The following is a 20,473-nucleotide window of genomic DNA, read 5'->3' as shown; positions in this document are numbered from 1 at the left end:
GGAAAGACAGAAAAATTCATATTAAGTGAAGTAAGCCAGACTCAAAGGAACATAGGCTCAATGGTTTCCAGGAACATAGGCTCAATGGTTTCAATCATTTGTCATAATCAGTAAAAACCTTGGGCTCTCCCAGCAGAGATTTACAATAGAACAAAACCTAGATACATAAGGCCATATACTATGATGCTAAATGAAAGGACCTCCAAGATATAGAAACAAAAGCCGTATAATGAGTGATTGTTGTCCTTAATGTACTATGTTATCTCTCATTTCTTTTGCTTTCCCTTGGTTATCTCATATTGTTACAGCATTTTACCTGGTTGTCTGATATATTGTATATATGTTAATCTGATTATTTGAAATAGGATAGGGAAGGGAGAAAACCAAGATAAGGGGTGATGTTGGGGGTAGGGAAATGGGGACCAAGACATGAGAAAGGGTATCAATGTTTGTGAAGTAATGCACCTTCTATCTGGTGAATATAATGTAACCCTTTTTTTAATTACAATAAAAATTATATGAAAAAAAGAAGTAATGTACCCACTGCCTGAAAAAAGTAACTGTAACCCCTCTATATATCACCCTGACAATAAACTACAATTTGAAAAAAAAGAATATGGAATAGGAAAACAGAAACAGGCGAGCTTCTAATTCATCATCCAAAATATTGAATTATAAATTCTGTGCAAACTCCAATAACACATAAATGTCTTGCTCTTATGTCTTTCTATAAATAGAGGAACTTACAGAGAACTATAATGTGGTATTTGAGAACAGTGAGATGAAGGTTGCCTAATGTACAAATTTCATTTGATTATTCACCAGGGAAACATAAAACACCAATCGTGCAAATACAGGTCTTCTGAACTATTTTAGAGTGGAATCATTTTTTAGCTGAGCTAAGCTACAGTACTAATATAAGATGTATTGTGCTTCATTAGATAAAATCACATTTTTATTATTAAAAATTATACAGCAGCCAGGCACCAATGGCTCACACCTATAATCCTAGCTACTCAATAGGCTGGGATATAAGGATCATGGTTTGAAGCTAGCCTGGGCAGAAAAGCCCCAGTTAGACTCTTGTCTCCAATTAACCACTCAAAACCCAGAAGAGCTGTGGCTGCAAGTGATAGAGCACTAGCCTTGAGCAAAATTGCTCAGGCACAGTGTCCAGCCCTTGAGTTCAAGCCTCACAATCACCACCCACCAACATCAAAAGTATACATATTGTGTTGAAACTGTAAAGAAAACTAGGCTAGGATAAACACAAATTTCAAGCAGTGGTTCAGAGTGCAATCTACAAAAGAGTAAGGCTCATGTCCCATAAGTCAGCAGTGAATATACATCAGCTTAATTTATTATCGAGCTTAAAATGATAATATATAAACACTTAAAATATGTCAGTTTCATAATTTAAAAAACATAAAGACTAATAATGATGGATAATAAAGAGTTCACACTAAGCAAATATTTTTCTTTAATCTCCTGGATTGTTAAAGCCTCAAACATTGAACAATATCCATCCCTGAAAGAAGCTTTCTCTGCCCTCCTTGGTAAAGCAGGAGGATGGAGCCCTGCTTTCTCATGCCAAGATCACTAGACAAGTAGAAGCTCTGTGCCTGATAATGACATACAGGTGGTGGGGATCACGGGACATTGATCCTCACCCATGTCGATCCACAGCTCTTCGCAGAAACTCCTTCCAGACCCCATCTCAGGGGTCCATATGTTTAACGTGAGCATTCGCTAATTCCCCATCTTAATGGGCCCTGTCCTGCCGAGACCTCTTCAGTTTTCCCAGCCCCAATTAATGTGTCACTTATTGCAAAACACCAAAATGGCTTCCAGAACATGTCTACAGCACCTGCCTCCATCAGCAATTATGAGTAGCCCAATAAATTGATGGATTCTGTTCTCTTTTTCCAGGCATCTTAGTAAGAAACCCAGAGAGCTTCAAGATATTTTGTTAACGTTTAAAGACACTGCAAAATGAGTCTCAATAAAACCTAAACATGAGTTCCCAAAAGAGGAGGAAACATCACACAAAACTCGAAATCCCAATCAACCATGGTAAAAAGAAAAGTGAACCAAAAAAGAATGAAATTCAAACTCTGTCAGCTGAAAAATATAAACAGATGACTTCAAATGCTTTCTCCAAGTGGACGGTGACAGGAGGAGATTGTTGCTTTGTTCTAGAAGTGCCTGAGAATAGCCGTCCTATGAGAACAGTACTCTCATCCACAACGCCCATGGGCAAAGAACACTGAACCATAGCAAAGAGTTATACGCGCACCACATCCTGGTGATTGTGACATATTTGGGAACAGAAATCTGCGTTTTGGTATCCAAGGTCTTATGAGCAAATCTCAGCTCTGTGACAATCCCCTCTGAATCTTGGTTTTATTTGTGCTGTGGAGACAATAATATCCATCTCATAGAGCTGCTGTGAATTTCCATGAGCTAATGTGTGGGAAAGGAGCACCAAAGTGTTTGCTGTGTGGAAGGTACTCAATATCTGACTTCATACCCATTCCTGAGATACCAATAGCCACAAAGAGCTGCTTTATTTCTGACTGTTGTGAATTGGGCCAGAAGCTCCAGACCCACTGTTTCTTGGCAGTCCATTGCTGTACCGCTCAGTCAACAGTCACGACTTGCAATGCCCTGGAGATATATTCTGCAATATACAAAAGTCCTAGCTGCCCAAGGATGCCACATTGAAGACCACATTTGGAGTAGTCAACTGGCTTTGAGCCACATAAGCTTGTGTTAATGCTTAGCATCCAGTGGAAGTCCTTAGGTGATGTTGATAAACCAGATTAGCTTTAAACATTCCTGTAAAAACAGTCCTAAAATTGTCAGTATTGATACTTATTCACCCTCATGGAATGTTCCTTCACCCTGCTGATCAAGGGCGAGCACTACATTTGATAGATCCCCTCTGAACTTCCAGGATTTGAATTCCTTTATTGTCATATCCAGCCTTCTTTCTTGTCTAGGCGCTACCCATGTTTCACCATGGAACTTACCCACTTGATGTCCCACTTACAGAACTACAAGAAGATCTAGTACAATCCTCTCCCAGGAGAACAATAAAACCGAAGCCCTGAAGCCCAGAAAGGTAAGGCTAGATGCTACCAAAGTCAGATCTGGATACCAAAAGCTCTAGAGCTATATATACTCCACACTACCATTGAAGAGGATAGGCTTGGTGGCTCCACCATAGTTATGGGGTGCAATAGTTTAATGTATTTCTCCTCTAAGGTCATATTTCATGGAGGCCTGATTTGAATAAAATTTCCAAATAGCAGCCAGGTCCAGTGGGATGATACTCGAGGCACCCCCTCAAATCATTCCACCTATACTTCCAGGGAATGCCCTACTGAAGCAAAACGTGACTTCCATCCTTCCAGCTTTCTGTCTGTCCAACAAACGCTTTCTGAGGTTCAATATGCACAAGACACCATGCAATTATGCTTCCCCTTCCTTTCTCCTCAATCTTTGCACTAGTATCACTGGAAGGAGATTAGGGAGTCAATTTTCACAATTAACATATGAGGCAGATACTGTAGTCCCATTCCACAGTAATGAGAGTTGACAGAGGTAGAGTGAAACCTGCTATCTTGAAGTCAGTGAGTAGCAGCAACTGGGATATGAGTGTGATCTGATCTCCTCTGAATCCAATGCTTTACCTATTTCCTGGCACTCTGGCTTCAGCACGTGCACAGCTGGCCTTTGTCAGAGGAGCATTGTGAAACTCTCAGGAGGAAAAGCATGCAAAGCAGTTGGCAGAGGGCTTGGAAGCCAGTAAAAGCTTTCTCTTTTTTAAGTTGACCAGGACTCGTCATTTGATGAAGCCTTTATTTACCTTGGAACTCAATGACTCTTTGATTTGCAGGATTGCAGTAAATGTCAATATTAATATACAAATGGCTGAGAAATTTAACATGACCTTGTTGTTTTGTTTAAACTGTCTATAATTTTCCATGAGGAGAGAAAAAAAATAATCTCAAAGGGATTTTCCTTCTCCTTTTGTCTAACCAAACTAACCAGTTCTTTTTTTTTTGCCTTTCCTTCTCTCCCTCTTCCCCACCCTCTTGTTTTATTTTTTTTATTCATCTGGAGACAGAGTCACATTCATTCCTCGTTTAAGTATTACACAGTGAGTGGGCTGTGTTTAATAAAATGATGCTGAATGCCTGTCTAAAAGAAATCATGAGAATGGAATGTTGAGCACTCAGTAATTTTGATTGGAACAATGGGTTTGTTAACCCGAGTGCAATTAAAACTAGAAGACATCTGGGATTGCAATGCCTCTGCTCAAATCACCATAAACGCTCCCCATGTCATGTCATTGAGCACAACTGCGGGCAGCCACAGCCCCACCTGCCAATAGAATTTCTGCAGTGATGAAGATATTGCTTCTATCTACACTGACAAGTACACTAGCCACTAGCCATGTGTAGCAACTGGGCATTTAAAATGGGATTGTGTAGGTAGAGAGGTGATATTTTTAGTTTTTTTAATTAATGAGAATAACCCGAGTGTAGCTGGTGGTTATTGTAGTAGGCAACACAATTCTAGAGGAACTGATGACAGCAAAGTCTTCTGTTGGAGTGAGGAAGCAGTAACATAACACAGTTGTTCCTGAACAGGTACATAAAACACCAGAAAGAGCCCAGGCCACGTTGGAAAGAGATCCATTTACCTGTGACATACTTTCTCAAACCTGTATCTCTTCAGATTGTATCTAGGCAACCATCCAGAACCAGGGAGTTAAGAAGGAGTAAAGAAACAGTGGATCTTTTAAGTTATCCTCTCATAGACAAATTAATGAGGTCAAAGATGAAGCCACCTGTTTTGGGTCACATAAAGGTAGAACTATAAAAGCCTCTTGACATGCAATCCATCTCTTTCAACTAAGCCTGGCTTCACCTTACCAGCTTTCATCCCTACTAAGCTGTGAGTAAACATTTCCAGGGGCTTTCAGGATCTGGAAGATAGTAAAAATATATAAAGCATGTCAAGAATATCAGGCAGATCTGCAGACAGCTTTTATTGCAACCAATTGTAGATAAGCAAGAATGTGTTGCCTAATCACACAATTTTCCCGAGAGAAAATAGAATAGACTTTGCCACTTCTGACTTAACCTATTTATTCATGCCCTCATAACTTTTCATTTACTACAAATAATTTCTCATTTGCAATTGGAGGTCTTTGATTTTTGGAAATATGCTAAAAAATCAGAGTAATTCATTTATAACTGAGAGAATGTTTGACTATCTAAAGCAGTTATCCCTACCCAGGATTCATTAAGCCATTCCACATAATGTGGTCATCCAGCCAGCTGTTAGTCTCAGTGAAATTAGGAAAAGAACTTAACAAAAGATAGCAAGTATTTTATGTAGACATACAATTGCAATAGTACTGATTATTGTAATATTATGACCTCTATTCTGTTTTTGGTTAGCAGATTTTTATAGAAATTTTAATAATACTGTAATCCCTAAAACACTCTTGTAAGATAGGGACTATTGTTCTCAGTTTTATAGTTACAGGTTGTTAAAGCTAAGTGTTTTGTTCATGAAGATAGTAATGCAGAGATCCAAAAGCTAGTTGGACCATAAAGCCCATGTACTTTCCACAACCATACCTCTTCTTGCTGATCCAACTGCCCCATCTCAGGTTTCCCATTTTTTCCAACAGAGGGACCCCAGGTGGCTCTGTATGCATTGGATCATCTTGAATCTTTTCTAAATTATACTTTCATTCTTAACCAGTGACAAATGTTCTATTCCCAACATTTAACAAAGTAATAAGGAGCTGGGTGTCAGTGCTTCATGTCTGTAATCTATCTATTAAGGAGGCTGAGATCTGAGGATCATAGTTCAAAGCCAGCTCAGGCAGGATATCTATGAGATTCTTACCTCCAATTAGCTACCAAAAAATGCCAGAAGTGGAGCTCTGGCTCAAGTGGTAGAGCTTTAGCCTTAAACACAAAAGCTTAAGAACAGCAACCAAACCCTGAGTTTAAGCCTAGGAAAAGCACAATAATAATAATAATATTAATAATAATAAGAGTAATAATAAGGATTTGTCCTGCTAAATAGAAACACCGTAAATTTAACATTAATATATCCAGTGACAAAATACCTGTTCTCCCATCCAAATTTATCTCATTCCTGTTGCCCATCTACAATGACCCCAAAGTATATGTCCAACATACTTTTGTCCTGCAAAATTTGCCATGACTAAATATCTGAACTATAGAATCCTTACATAAATGAGTATTCTTAAACTAAAAGGAAAAAGAAGAGCCAGAGGCAATATATCTATTAGCCCAAACTCCTTCAAGTGCTTTTTTTCTATTTCCAATAAAAACTCTCAGTGTGCAATTTATAACAGCCTACATCTTCAATGCCACATCTACAGTGATTAATGGGAAGAGTCCAAGGTTTCAAATACTGTCTACACTGATGGTAAATTGATATATAGCCCTCAGCAAATTCCATTTGTGCTCATGATTTTCCTGTAAATGTACCCTCAGAACAGCTGCCACATTCCTAAATTCTAGGCAAAATTTATGGTGGTACTTTAATATTTGATTATTGTGTAGGGGCTTAATGTAAAACTCCCAAAATAGCAGTGTTATGATTGTATTTCTTCACTTTATTCCTAACTGTTTAATATATTCAGCTTTATATTGCAGATTTCTTTAATGAAGATTAATTTCATTTTATATTAGCTGTGTTAATAAAAAAACGAGTGTTATTGGAAAAATAGGATTATATGGCACAATTAGCTAAAACTCATTATTTCTATTTTTTATAAACATGTTAAATAAATGACAGTAAAAAATGAGTTTGGGGATTTCAATCTGTTTCCTAGTAGCTGGTTGAAAAAGTATTACAAATTCAGCACTATTAGCCCTTGTTGTTCTAAGAACCAAGAGCAGTTGGCTTAGTAAAATGCTGATCAGAAAAAAAAATAGAAATAACAGGAGGATGAGGAATTTAAAAGGTCAGAGAATTGATATCATGGAAAGAAAGAGGTCAAGGGTACAGAGAAAAGAAAGAGTATATGTTTGGGAAAAGTTCTGATGAAGAGCTTCTGGCTGGAAAGGTATTATATATCATACCTGAGAGTACCTCTATCTGTTTAATTGTTAATGATTTCTGTCCACTTCTCAGCCTTTCAATACATTAGAGTTGAGAGAGAAAAAAATTCTCCAAGGATGGAAGAACTCTATTGGACCAAAAGCCATTGGAAGCCAGGGAAAATTCACAGTGACTATAACCTAGATCCAGAAGAGATTCCAAAGCTTATTTCATGTCCAAAGCACGAAGCTCTATCATCCTCTATAATTGTTAAATCCTTGTAAGAGCTCCAAACATAACTGTGAAACTCTTAAACATTCCTCTGATCAAGATCAAAAAGGCAGGAGAAGTGCCTCAGCTGGAATTTGCTGCAGCAGAGAGAAGACAGTGGGAATGAGGCCATGCTACTTCCAAGGTCACTCATGAGAGACAATGTTTCTTCTGTTTTCTTCACTGGAATACATATTCTTGAAGTCCCATGCTCCATATACTATGTTTGACAACCCTGAGGCTACCAGGCTATAAAGATGCCAAGTCCCATGGAAGTCAAATGAGCTGTCCTGGTCAGATCAGACACGTGGGCAAACGAGTTTTCACATGACTGCAACTCCCCTTGCTGTTCAAGTCTTCATAGCTGGAGCATCACAGCCCATCCCACCTGCACTCGCATTCATGGCTTCTTGACTTGGAGTTTCCTGTATGAGCATCCGAAATGATTGCTCTCCACCATTAAATTTAGTGGTCCTTTGTTACCCAGCAGTAGTTTCTAGAACACTCCTCTTGCTCTGTTACTTCCTCTGACCTTTCTCCATGGAGACTCCAATATTGCCCAAAATGCTTTTCTCAAATGAAAATCCCACGTGTGTATATGTCTGACAGACTCTCAAAGGGTACTCAGCCTACTACTTAACATTTGCTGGAAATCAAATATGAGGACTTCCCTCTACCAATCGACTGCTAGGATGCTGCCATTCTCAAAAATTCTTCACAGTTTAATTGCAAAGAAGCTGATGGCCTATAATTTCTATCTCATCCATCCTATTAAAGAAAACATAATCAAAAAAATCACACATATCTACTAAGCAAGTAAATATGCTTAAAAGATGTGAAAGAAATACAATCCAGAATGTCTGCTTTCAAAGGACACCCTACTTTGGCTGGGAAGCAGAGGCAGAGCTAGCTAGCCAGTCAATAATAGGGGAAAATCCACTCTCACTACTAAATTATGCATAATTAAAAAAAATAGGGAAGCCTGTTTATCTGTTTCTGTAAAATGCTTGCTTCATGCATATCTGTGTCACTAACATTAGTAATAATACCTCTATATATCTTAAATAAGCTACAACTCTTGTATTTAATAATTATATATTGAGTTCTACATGTGCCAGAATTTCTGTTAGCTTAAGGAACTGAGTGGTGAACGAAACAGAGCCTTATCCTCTTGAGGCTTGTCTTCTACTGGACCCCCCAACAGATAATAGATGGCTAGACATCTTTATGTGGTACTTAAGATCAGACTCAGGGGGTTGGGAGTTTGGCCTAGTGGTTAAAGTGCTTACCTAGCACGCACGAAGTCCCGGGTTCGATTCCTTGGTACCACATGCATAGAAAAAAGCTGGAAGTGGTGCTAAGGCTCAAGTGGTAGAGCTCTAATCTTGAGAAAGTCCAAGGACAGTGCTCAGGCCCTGAGCTCAAGCCCAGGACTGGCAAAAAAAAAAAAAGATCAGACTCAGAGCTTTATGCATACTAGGCAAGAATTCTAACAGTGAGGTGAGGCATATCTTAGTCTTGCATAGACATATTTTTTTGTCGGTCAAGGGACTTGAACTCTGGGCCTGGGTGTCTCTGAGCTCTTCATCTCAACGCTACCAACCTACCTCTTAAGCCACAATGCCACATCGGTTTTCTAGAGGTTAATCGGAGATATAAATCTCACAGAACTACCATCCTCAGATCTCAGCCTCCTGTGTAGTTAAGATTACAGGTGTGAACCACTGTGCATGGCTGCATAGACATACTTTTTTTTTGGTCAGTCCTGGGCTTGAGCTCGGGGCCTGAGCACTGTCCTTGGACTTTCTCAAGGCTAGAGCTCTACCACTTGAGCCTCAGCACCACTTCTTGCTTCTTTCTATGTATGTGGTACCGTGCATGCTAGTCAAAGCACTCTACCACTAGGCTAAACTCCAGGCCTACATAGACATATTTTAAGACTTATGAGAAAAGGGAAGGATGATGGGTTATGGCAAGTAACTGGCCTTGAAATAGATACTATGGTTAAGGTGGTAAGGACAGTAACTAAGGTACCAGCAGTTAAGATAGATATCAAAGATTAGGAGCCACATGAGAAAAGGCACAGGACATAGGATTTCTGATGATGGGACAGCAATCACAAAAGGTCCCCCCCAAGAAAAAGAAATCATTTCCTTTTCCAGGAAAATAAAGGACTGTGTAGCCAGAAAGAGACTTGAAACCATTAGCTACCCAAGATCTACACAACCTAAACAACAACTACCCAATTCTAGTAGTTACTTAATCATCATCGTCACATTTTAGTAAGGCTTATATTGATTATGCACTGATTTTGAATATATTTGGGGAAAAATTCTACTACTTTTCAAGTACAATATTTTCTTAGGACAGAATCCTAATACATTGGTTTTGTCATTGTTTTGTTATTACTGTTGTTTTGGTCCATTGTGGGGCTTAAACTCAGGGCCTGGGCGTTGTCCCTTTTGCTCAAGACTAGCACTCTATCACTTTGAGCTACACCACCACTTCCTAATATATGGTTTTGAGGAAGAATCTTTAAATGCCCATTACCGCTGTCACAGGGGAAGGACTAGCCTCTCACCATTCCCCATAGTAAAGGAAAGCTAGGAAATGGAAGTGGGGAGGATATATGAAGAAGCAGTTACCTTCCCCTAGGTGCAGGGCTGGTGAGGAAAAGCAGACAACAGGCACAACAGTGACATGAGAGTGTGTGTGTGTCTGTGTGTCTGTGTCTGTGTGTGTGTGTATGTTAGGAAGTGTTGTGTTGGTAGAGGACAGCCCCAAGGATGAGGAATTTCTGTTCCTGTTCCTGTTTAAGGGAACAAAAGGTATGCTCTCTTAGGATGTACCCACAAAAGGATATTTGGAAGATACCAGCTTCTGTGTGACATTAACTCAGATCTTAGTCAGGAAAAGCAGCATGAAGTAGCACCTAGGATGACGCACGAAACCAATAGACGCCATGTCCAGAATTCACTATTCTATCATATTAAAGGGCTACCTAAAGCCTCCCTATCTGCCCACATACCCCACAGCCATCTTGGAGAGGAGCCTGGAACACTATATGTCTGAGCACATCTTCCTAGAAATGGGATATTTTCTAAGATCAATATAGTAGACGAGTATTTAAAGCATCTTGACATTTAATTAATTAGTTCTTCCTTTTAATTAGCAGCAATTTGCTTAAGAGAAAGATAACAGTAGCAAAAACTGAAAGGATTTTTTTGTCCTTCTTGATGGAATGTAAATAAAATTTATGACTTACCACAAGTCCTCACAAGTCTCATCTTATTTAATTCTCCCAGCAAACATATGAAGCAGGCACTGTGACCGGCCATATACTTCATCATCCCAGGAACTAATAATAGGACATTAATGACCCTCAGAAGTTCACATTTACATATTTGTTTTATATTACTTACAAGACTCTGCCATGGGAAAGGCACTGTTCTTACCTACTTTGCAACTCTCATATGAAGTGTGTACTGTTATCTTAGGTTTTTACATAGAATTATGAGCTTGGAATTCTCCATCATTTACTTCAGGTCACTTTCGCTGCTAATAAGTGGGAACAAGTGACATCTGAACCCACACTGACCCACCACAAAGAATGAGCAATGATCTCTTAACTACGGCACTTGATGAAAAGAACATCAAAGACCTTTTCAATTTCCAACTTTTCCAAGTCACAACTGTTTCTACCTTATAATAAAACTTCTAATAAATTATCTTTATGGCTCACAAAGAAGAATATAAATTTCCAGAAGTGTTCATTTTCCATTCACTGTGAAATCTATCAAAATAGTTACCCATTGTTAGAACCCAAACAGGTTATGATATTTGAAGGAAAAAATGAATTAACAGACTAACTTAAGTGAAAGAAAAGTTGTTTAGGGACTAGAACCATCCTGCCCTTGTATGAGTGAATATTGTTAACAGTCATATGAAATAAATAGAAAAAAAGTTAGGAACCTCATAAAGGAATGTGTCATATGCTAGATAACATCACCACCATTACCATTATTATACAAAAGGCTTTATAACAGGAGAATGACCCCCCCATGCAAAAGTATTTTAATAAAAACAAAGAATTTCAAACGTGAACTTTTTCTGTATATTGAAGATCCAACCATTTAGCCCTAAAACAGTAAAAATTACAATGTTAAAGATCATTTGTAAATCAGGAAATTAAAAATCAGATCTAAGTGAAAGAAATTATGAGTAAAACTGAATAGTAGTAGCTCATGCTTGTGATCCTAACTAATCGGGAGGCTCAGATCTTAGGATTGTGGCCCAAAGGCAGCTGAGGAAGACAAGTCTGAGAGTCTCTGTCTCCAAAAATAACCATTAATAAACTGGGTTGGGGCTGGGTGCCAGTGGCTCAGGTCATCCTAGCTACTTAGGAGGCTGAGATTTGAAGATTGTGGTTTGAAGCCACCCTGAGCAGTAGTCTGTAAGACTCTTATCTCCAATAGACTACTTAGAAAAGGCTAGAAGTGGTGCTGTGGCTCAAGGGGTAGAGGACTAGTCTTGAGCAAAAGAAGCTCATGGATAACACCCAGGCCCTGAGTTCAAGACCCAGGACTGGAAAAAAAATAAGCAGAAGTACTGGGTTGGAGATTTGGCTTAAGTGATAGAGCATTAACCATGCAAACAAGCCCAGCCAGTATTAAGTCCTTAAATTCAAACTATAATACTGGCAAAAAATAAAAAATAAAACTTGAAAGTGAAATGAATCCTGGACTTATTTATATTATAGTCTCTGCCCTGCAATTCTCTAAACTATGATCCCGTGGTATTTCCTGGACATTGTCCATCTTTATAACATAAACCTCTCAGTTGAGAAATACAACTCATCCTGTCAACATTAACCCACCCATCCAAGGAGGAAGTTTCTGAAAGGTATAACACTGACTACCTTCAATGTCTACCTTCAGTAAATCAAGTTAAAAGGGATTCATATTTTAACTCACCTAATGCAACACTAAAATTCAGTGTTTTTGTTCCAATGAAGGAACTGCTGGCTTGCTTTGGTTCCACCCAGTTTCGTTGAGGTGTTTTCCATTCATGGCTTACTAGTCCCATCTGCATCATCAGAAAGATGTAAGTCTGAACACTCGGTGACACACATCATCAAAAGACCACTGGGATGGGAGTAGCTCCACTATTTCAACTGGAAAAACACAACTAAGACATCAAGAAATGCAGAAGAAAATTGCCATGAAAGACTGACACTCATTGTCTTGCTGGGGGTTTTGTTGAGGTTTTTTTTGGGGGGGAGGAATTATTCCACACTAGCCCTCTTTTATAAATAGACACATATACATGGCCACTTACACAACCAGTGCAAGAAAGGGAAAATAAGGCAAAACCATCTGGTGAGCCTTACCCCACCTGGCTATATTAGGCAGTCTCAAGGGTTTGTATTGCCTCTGTTCACCCCATTCCATTCTACTTTTGCCTTTTCTCTGCATCTCTGAATCATGGCCTTGAGGAGATATGTAATCTGTACTCTCCCTGGGGAGACATAGCTGTTTTGTTTTGTTTTTTTTTTAATCCTGGTTCTTTGATGCCCATTTCAAACCTCATATGTTTTGAGGACTGACATAGATGTTTGGAACATAAAGATTCTGTCACCCAGAATTCTGTTTCTGATCCCAGAGAAACACAGAAGTCATTATGTTCTCAGTGTTGACCACAGGTACTCCCATCTCTTAAGGTATATTTGGAATTATATTTTTCTAAGATAACACTTTCTATACTAAGCTCATATTATCTCGATTACTTTAAAAGCGCATAGTAAGTAATTAAAACACTTTATTTGTGTAATTACAACAAAGGCAAATTTGGGAGATCTTCTATCCATTGTTAATGACAATAAAAGCTCTTTTTAAAAAAAAGGATGCAATTCATATGGGCACCAGTGGTTTATAACTGTAATCCTAGCTATTCAGGAGGCTAACAGCTGAAGGTCAAGGTTCAAAACCAGCTTGGGCAGGAAATTCTGAAAAAGCTAGAGCACAGAGAGGCTCCAGAACAATGCCCAAGCCCTGAGTTCAAGCCCCTGGGCAAGCAAAATAAAAAAGTTTGCAATTTGCTATATGATAGTAACATTGTTACTTTATACTTATTTTTTTTTGCCAAAGCCTACACAATTATTTTATATGACCCTTTAAACAGTGTGGTTTTTATCAATCACTGTTTTTAATTTTTAAAATTATCTATAAGTAATTGTACAAAGGGGTTACAAGGACTGGGAGTTTGGCCTAGCGGTAGAGTGCTTGTCTAGCATGCATGACGACCTGGGTTCAGTTCCACAGTACCACATATATAGAAAAAAGTCAGAAGTGGTGCTGAGGCTCAAGTGATAGAGCTCTAGCCTTGAGAAAGCCCAAGGACAGTGCTCAGACCCTGAACCCAACCCCAGGACTAGCAAAAAAAAAAAAAAAAAACCAAAGGGGTTACAATTCAACATAACAATTTATGAGTACGATGCATCTCGACAATCTACATCTCTTTGTTAGTCGTGGGGATTGAACTCAGGGCCTGAACACTGCCCCTGAGCCTCTTTGTGCTCAAGGTTAGTGCTGTACCCCCTTAGCCACAGCATCACTTCCGATCATCTGCTTTTTTAATGCATGAAATTAACCATGACATTATAGTTCAGGTATAAACAGGTACACCTGCCTAATCCATTGGACTGAGCTATTTAATGTACACTCCTTCCCCTCACCAGCTGATTTCACAAGCCCTGGATTTTTATACAATCACCAACTTTATTTATTCCTGGACATCATTCTTCCACTGTATGGTTGTAGCTTTATTTTATTATATCACTCATTCAAAAAAACCCTCAGGAAATTTGAGAAAGCAATATACTGTATAATATTACTTCACCTGATCCTCTGGAAGGAAAAGCTATAGGCCATGATGTCTGTTCTCATTTAAATCTACCTTTCTTTCAATCCTGAAGGAGAAACATCTTTGCATCCATATTGCTCTGTTTTGTATTGGTCCCAAAGGCACTAACAAATAATGGACTTCCAACACCTTTCATTCTCAAAAGGGGAAAGACATTACATAGAAAACAGGGAGGATAAAGTAACAGGAAAAGAGAAGACTGCCCAGACCCAGCCACACAGTGGTGAACACTTGGTTAAAAGGATACAGGGTAAGCTATTCATTTTCTCCAGCGACATTAGACTATATTCCATGGGGACATAAAGGTTTCATCAATTCCTATGAACTCAGGATGTCACAGACTGGGAGAGGGTGATTTACTTACAGTTTTAATTTCTTTATGTAAACAGCTGAAGAACTTCAATTTGGTACATTAAGTCTTAATTGAATTGGCGCAGCCCTACATCCAGTTCCAGAGTAACTAATAATCATACTGTAACTTCCATTTCAAAAGGCTGAAATGAATCCTGCCATTTATTAAGTATATCCTAAGCCACAGAACACATCTAGATTAATCTAGCTGCATTGCTGGAGCTAACATTCACTTTGTCAACTTTCTTTTACAAAATGCTAGAGATCAAACTGTGCTTTATGTCCTTATGTTATATACTTACATTTGTTCTATCAAGTTTCTTGACTAATTAATTTCTCCCCTTTGGAAGCAGAGGAGGTCCTGTGGTCCTTGCTTTGTACTATATTAGAGGGAGGGAGGAATCATTATCTGTTAGAATCATCATGAACCAGGCTAAAGTTAATCCAAAAAAAAAAAAACAAACAAACCACTCCAAACCAAAGCTTCTATATACTGAGTGATCTCTGCTTTGGTTGTCATATGTCTTAGGTACCACATACTCCATATTGCCTACGAGTTGCCATCTACTCTTTAGATGCTCTTATGTGGTAACTTGTCTCAAAACAGAATAGAAGGAATTGGTCATTAAACTAAAACTCATTTGTTTATGGGTATGAACATTTTAATTAAGAGTTTCAGTGTTAACTATTTTTTGATCACACTATGAAGATAATGTGCTTTGCTTTATATTTAAAGATAATAAAAGCACTTGAAATTTAATTTTAAGAATAATAAGATAGCAAGGTACTAGTAGCTTATGCTTGTAATCCTAACATATAACCTGAGCTTCTAGCAAGGCTGACAACAGGCAGATTATGCTTTGAGGCTATTCAGGTAGAAAAGTTCATGAGTCATCCTAAGATACATGGGGGAGAGAGCGAGCTAAATCAAGAGGATCATGGTATCATTCCAAGCTTGGAGGAAAAGTCTATGAGACCATCTCCAGGGAAAGGAAGGTAAATGCAGTGTGTGTACTTGGGCTCTGGGGCACGCTGTGCAAGAAGTAAAACACTATCTTATGAATAACCTGGGAAAAGCAGGACTAGAGGCAGGGCTCATTGCCTAATCTAATGGGCACAATATGCTGAGTTCAGACTTCCGATACAACTAAGAAACTGAACGAGCAATAATTATTACAGACATGGGCCTGTCAGCCTACATGAGGTAACTGGAAGTCCAACTGGAAGTCTGTTACTAAATGGCAGAGATCAAATGCAATCTCCAGTCTGAATGGGTTTTCTGCTTTCCCACAATATTCTATTACCTAGAACCTCTGCATTTGGAGTATGAGACTCAGTTTAGTTGATAGAATGTGAGTTGAAGTGAATGTGCTCCATCAAGGCCTGTTTCAGAAATTCCTATTCTGTCTCTCAGAAATCCTCAGGCTGAGACATAGAGAATCACAGTGCAAAGCCAGCTCAGGCAGAAAGGTCTTTGAGACTCCATCTCCAATTAACTAGCACAATGTCAGGGTGGAGGCATGGCTCAAATAGTAAAGCACTAGCCATAACACAAGGATCTAGTAATTCAAGACCCAGTAATTACATGAATGTACACACATGTACACACACACACACACACACACACACACACACACACACACACACACACACACACGGAGCCTTATCCTAATTCCCTACCATATTTTTATGATAAGAACAAATGTAAAATGAGCTATGAGAACTGGATTGTTATAGTGTATTTGTTATCTTCACATAGTGCATGGTGCCAGCTGCAAATGTTTAATATGAGAATAATTTAAGTCATCTAACTGAACTAAGGTAATTATCAAGACTCTTCACTGACAGCAAATGAAGTAGACACTGTATCCACCATAACAGTGTTGGGCAGCTGGATTTCAAAGGCTGATTGACAACTAAAAGCAATTATGTCAAGGAAAATAACCTCTAAGTTCTCCAGAGAATGTACTTCATGTGTTTATCTTATTTAAGAAAGCACAGTTGCTTGAGGTAAATATACTTTGAGATAAGAAAACTTCTTTCACAGACACCACTGTGGCCAAATGTACTCCAAAATCATCCAGCCCCCATCTGTCTGCTCCGCTTTAGATCTTGTGATCTCAACCATTACAGAGCTTGAGGGCAAAACACAAATCTCTACTTCTAATTTTTAGTTCCTCTAACAGTGTTAAGCCTAGAGATTAACCTGTGCCAGTAGTGTGAGTTAGTGCTTTTTCCAAAGTAGGCAACACCCTCTTTTTCCTGGGGAGGGGGGAGTCAACTACATTTGCAAGAGCTTTTCAAGTCATCCCATCTCAGCCTTTCATATGAGCTTTCTGTAATCGTTCAATGAGGGTATGTAACAGGATGCAGTTGCACAAAAGCACTTGGCAACAAGAATCTCAATATGTGGGTGGCAGATAGGGGGCTTGAACTTTGGAATATAAAGGAGTTTTTTTTTATTTTTTGAGAAAATATTTATCCAAAATAAAAATTTCAAATCCTATTGTTCTTTTTAGTGTTCATTTCAAGTGTATTACAATATATATTGAGACTACACAAATTAGAATACACAATTTGAAATACTAACAGATACAGGGACTGACAGATGACAATTATTTTTCTTTTATGTTTAAAGAGATGAGATTTAAGATGAGCACTAGAAAAGAAAAGTGCTAATACTTAAGATAGGTGCTTCCATATTTTGCACAATGAATTTACAATTTACTTTCAGTACATGAGACAAGAATCCCCCCAAAAAAGTCGCAGAGACTCCTAAATTATCTAATGACAACTTTATATTTCAAAAAGTAGAAAATCTCTATCCCAGTCACTATTTCTACAAAAAAAAAAAAGAATGGGTTCAGAACGTTCAACCAACAGCCTAACCTCATATCACACAACTTTAACCACCCAAACACAGAATAGCAGTGAGGTAAAGGAAAAAAGAAAAAAAAAAACAAAGAAAGAGAACAAGTTTGAAAGCTTAAAGGCAATGGATCATAAAGAATTAATAAAGTTACACTGTGCATTTCAAAGACACCATTAAGGTCACCTTGGAGAAAAGGCCAGCACATGCTCTGCCCATATATTCAAAGCACTAGACCAAGGAGAAAGCTGTAAAAACCATGGAACATGATAAAAAAAATTTATTCTACATTTTCCAAATTGAAGTTATCAGCTGGTATATTAGGGAAATGAACTACAGCAGTAATAATAATAATAATAATAATAATAATAATAATAACTCTAATTTATACAAATCATTGCCACTTATTGCTTAGTAAGAGATTTGAAAGTTAATCAGGGAAAGATTGTTAACTGAATGATTCAGAATAAACATAAAACTTAAAAAGCAAAAGCTACATTTGAAGAGTAAAGAAAATATGCTTGGGAAACACACAAAAATCTCACCATTTCTCCCCAACCCTGTATATGAATAGAGGAGCTATAGCCACTAGAGAGGGAAATTTAGCCATTTTTAACTAAATAACAATGTTATTAGCATACCTAAGGTAGTTAATAAGTATTGTTTATAATAACTAAATGTATAAATCATAGCTAGGAGCCCTGATGAGATGTGTATGGTATTTTTATGTAACAGAATATCATAGGGCAAAGAGAATGGGAAATTTTTGTGTCAAGGTACATAGTCTCCAAGATAACACAATTAAGGAGATAAAGGACAAGGTATGTATGTCTACTTTAAATGAGGAAAAAGAAGAGGGCTTTACATGGAGATCACTCCCATTTAGATTGGTTTGACTTCCCAATGGTTTTATTTTACAATGCTACAAAAACAACACACATTCACTAGAAATCAGACTTTGGATTGTGAATTTCGTTCTTTTCCTGGGCTAGTCACATGTGGTACGATACTCTCAATGCTGGGCAACAGCAGTGAGTCAGCTCCAGTTAGATATGTGATCATGAAGACAAACAACCAAGAATCTATAGTCTACTCTCTCACTAGCACTTTTTGGTAACAGATACTCAATAAGTTAATGATATATGTGCCATTTTATCATAAGTTTCATGTTAGATAATTTTGTTCAACAAGAGGCTAATGTAAGTGCTCTGCTCATATTTAAGATAGGCTAAATTAAAATATGACATTTGGTGGTTTAACTATACTATATTAATACTTTTTTCCCAATACTTTCAACTTATAATGAGTTTCACAGGACATAATACAATCATAAATCAAGGAGGATCTTTTATGTAAAATATCTCTGGAATAGTAAAAAAAAAAAAAGAAACTAACATCTCTTACCTCTGAGGAGAATTATGCTAATAAAAGAATGATATTTTAAGGATATATTCTTGTGTGGCAGTTGAATTTTATTCATATGAGCAAATTGTTTCCCTGATTAAGTAAAATCATTAGAATTATGGCAAAACATGTAAAGACAGGCAGCAGGCATTCCAATCTAAAAATAATAGGCAATTAATTACCACCTACGTATTTCTGCAGCTTCTAACTATGATGAAGTAACCGATAACAGATGAGTTCTCCTACAGGAACTACTTCAAAGAATACCTGACATATGTGAGGTAACTATTTTCAGACAGGAAACAAGTGAGAGTCGAGGACTACAATCCCTGAGAATAAAAAACACAAAATAAGACTAAAGATTGCCCACCTCACCATAACTGAGAGAGGGAGTCCAAGCAAAGCACAATAGTCATGTTGAACAAAGAGGTAATGATCAGATTGCAGGACCGCTGATACCCCTGAAATCAAGAAGGCATGGCCCTGGACAATAAAGATTCATGCCAAGGCACTCCTGCATGAGTGTTGTTCACAAGTCTGTAAGTGATATCTGGACCATATCTTTGCAGATTGATAACATGTGGGGTCTACGAGAGAACAAATGTAACAGATCAGCTCTAGGCAGAGGAAGAACAGTGGAGCAGAAGTCTATTACTGAATTGCAATCGCCAAGATAAATAGCTGTTTGAGATTACTTTAGACTACATAGTAAAACCTTGTCTACATATATCTACAAACATACATGCATGCATACATACATACTTCATTAACAATCCTAATATCTTAGACACAATTTGCACTTTTCCTCCAGAAAAGTAGATGCTCTGAAGTAAGTATAAACTGGCATGCTGAATAGTAATCCTTTTGTACAACTACTTAATAATAATAAAAATACAATTTAAAAGAAGTAGAATGCTCAACAAAGCCTATCCTCAAGGAAAAGAACTTCTCATCATTGCCTACTGACAAATGGAACAGATGTGGGAAGTACTCTATGTTTCCAAAAGCCGTACACTAACAAAGACCATGCATGAGCTTGTTCGGTTGATCAGCCAGCAAGCAAATCTGATGTTAAAATTACAACTGATATTCTTCAAAACAAGATCACAAAATCTGTAAGTTTTACAGCATAATATCCCAAATATCTACTAGTCAGCCAAAAGGCACTAAACCAAAAAGCAAAGAAATACAATAATACCTATGTAAGCAAAAATTCTTAAATATAGGCAAATCCAAAATGGCCAATACATATGATCTAAGAAAAATGCATATGTAAGTTAGATAATGTGTTAAGTAAAAATATGCTCTGGAAATGAAAGAAAATTTTACCTTTTGATTACACTTTTGAGTCAATATGCATTTGTAATATGAGGAAGTTTCATTGTCATATTTCCATACATGCACACAGAGTGCTTTGAACATGTTTACCCACGCCATAATATCTGCATACCCTGCCTCAACATTGAAAAAAAAAGTACTGGGTGGGATCATTATGTGTGAAATGCACGAGCATGTGCGTATATGTAGACAAGTATGTATGTAATTTCTTCAATTCTC

General features: G+C 37.8%; 1 long non-coding RNA gene across 2 annotated transcripts; it reads left to right on the top strand.

Moving 5' to 3' along the window:
• Positions 1–2,421: 2,421 nt before the first annotated feature.
• On the top strand, positions 2,422–7,367 carry LOC150064455 (uncharacterized). Of its 2 annotated transcripts, none has more exons than XR_016535160.1 (3): positions 2,422–2,507; positions 3,055–3,124; positions 7,195–7,367. It is a non-coding gene; the product is annotated as an uncharacterized LOC150064455 (long non-coding RNA). The 2 variants fall into 2 exon arrangements; XR_016535161.1 differs by having other exon boundaries at positions 2,424–2,507; positions 3,003–3,124.
• Positions 7,368–20,473: the final 13,106 nt, after the last annotated feature.

Source organism: Megascapheus bottae, chromosome 4, assembly GCF_031878675.1.
Source record: "Megascapheus bottae isolate mThoBot1 chromosome 4, mThoBot2.hap1, whole genome shotgun sequence".
NCBI lineage: Eukaryota > Metazoa > Chordata > Mammalia > Rodentia > Geomyidae > Megascapheus > Megascapheus bottae.
This window is presented reverse-complemented; position numbering and strand designations above follow the sequence as displayed.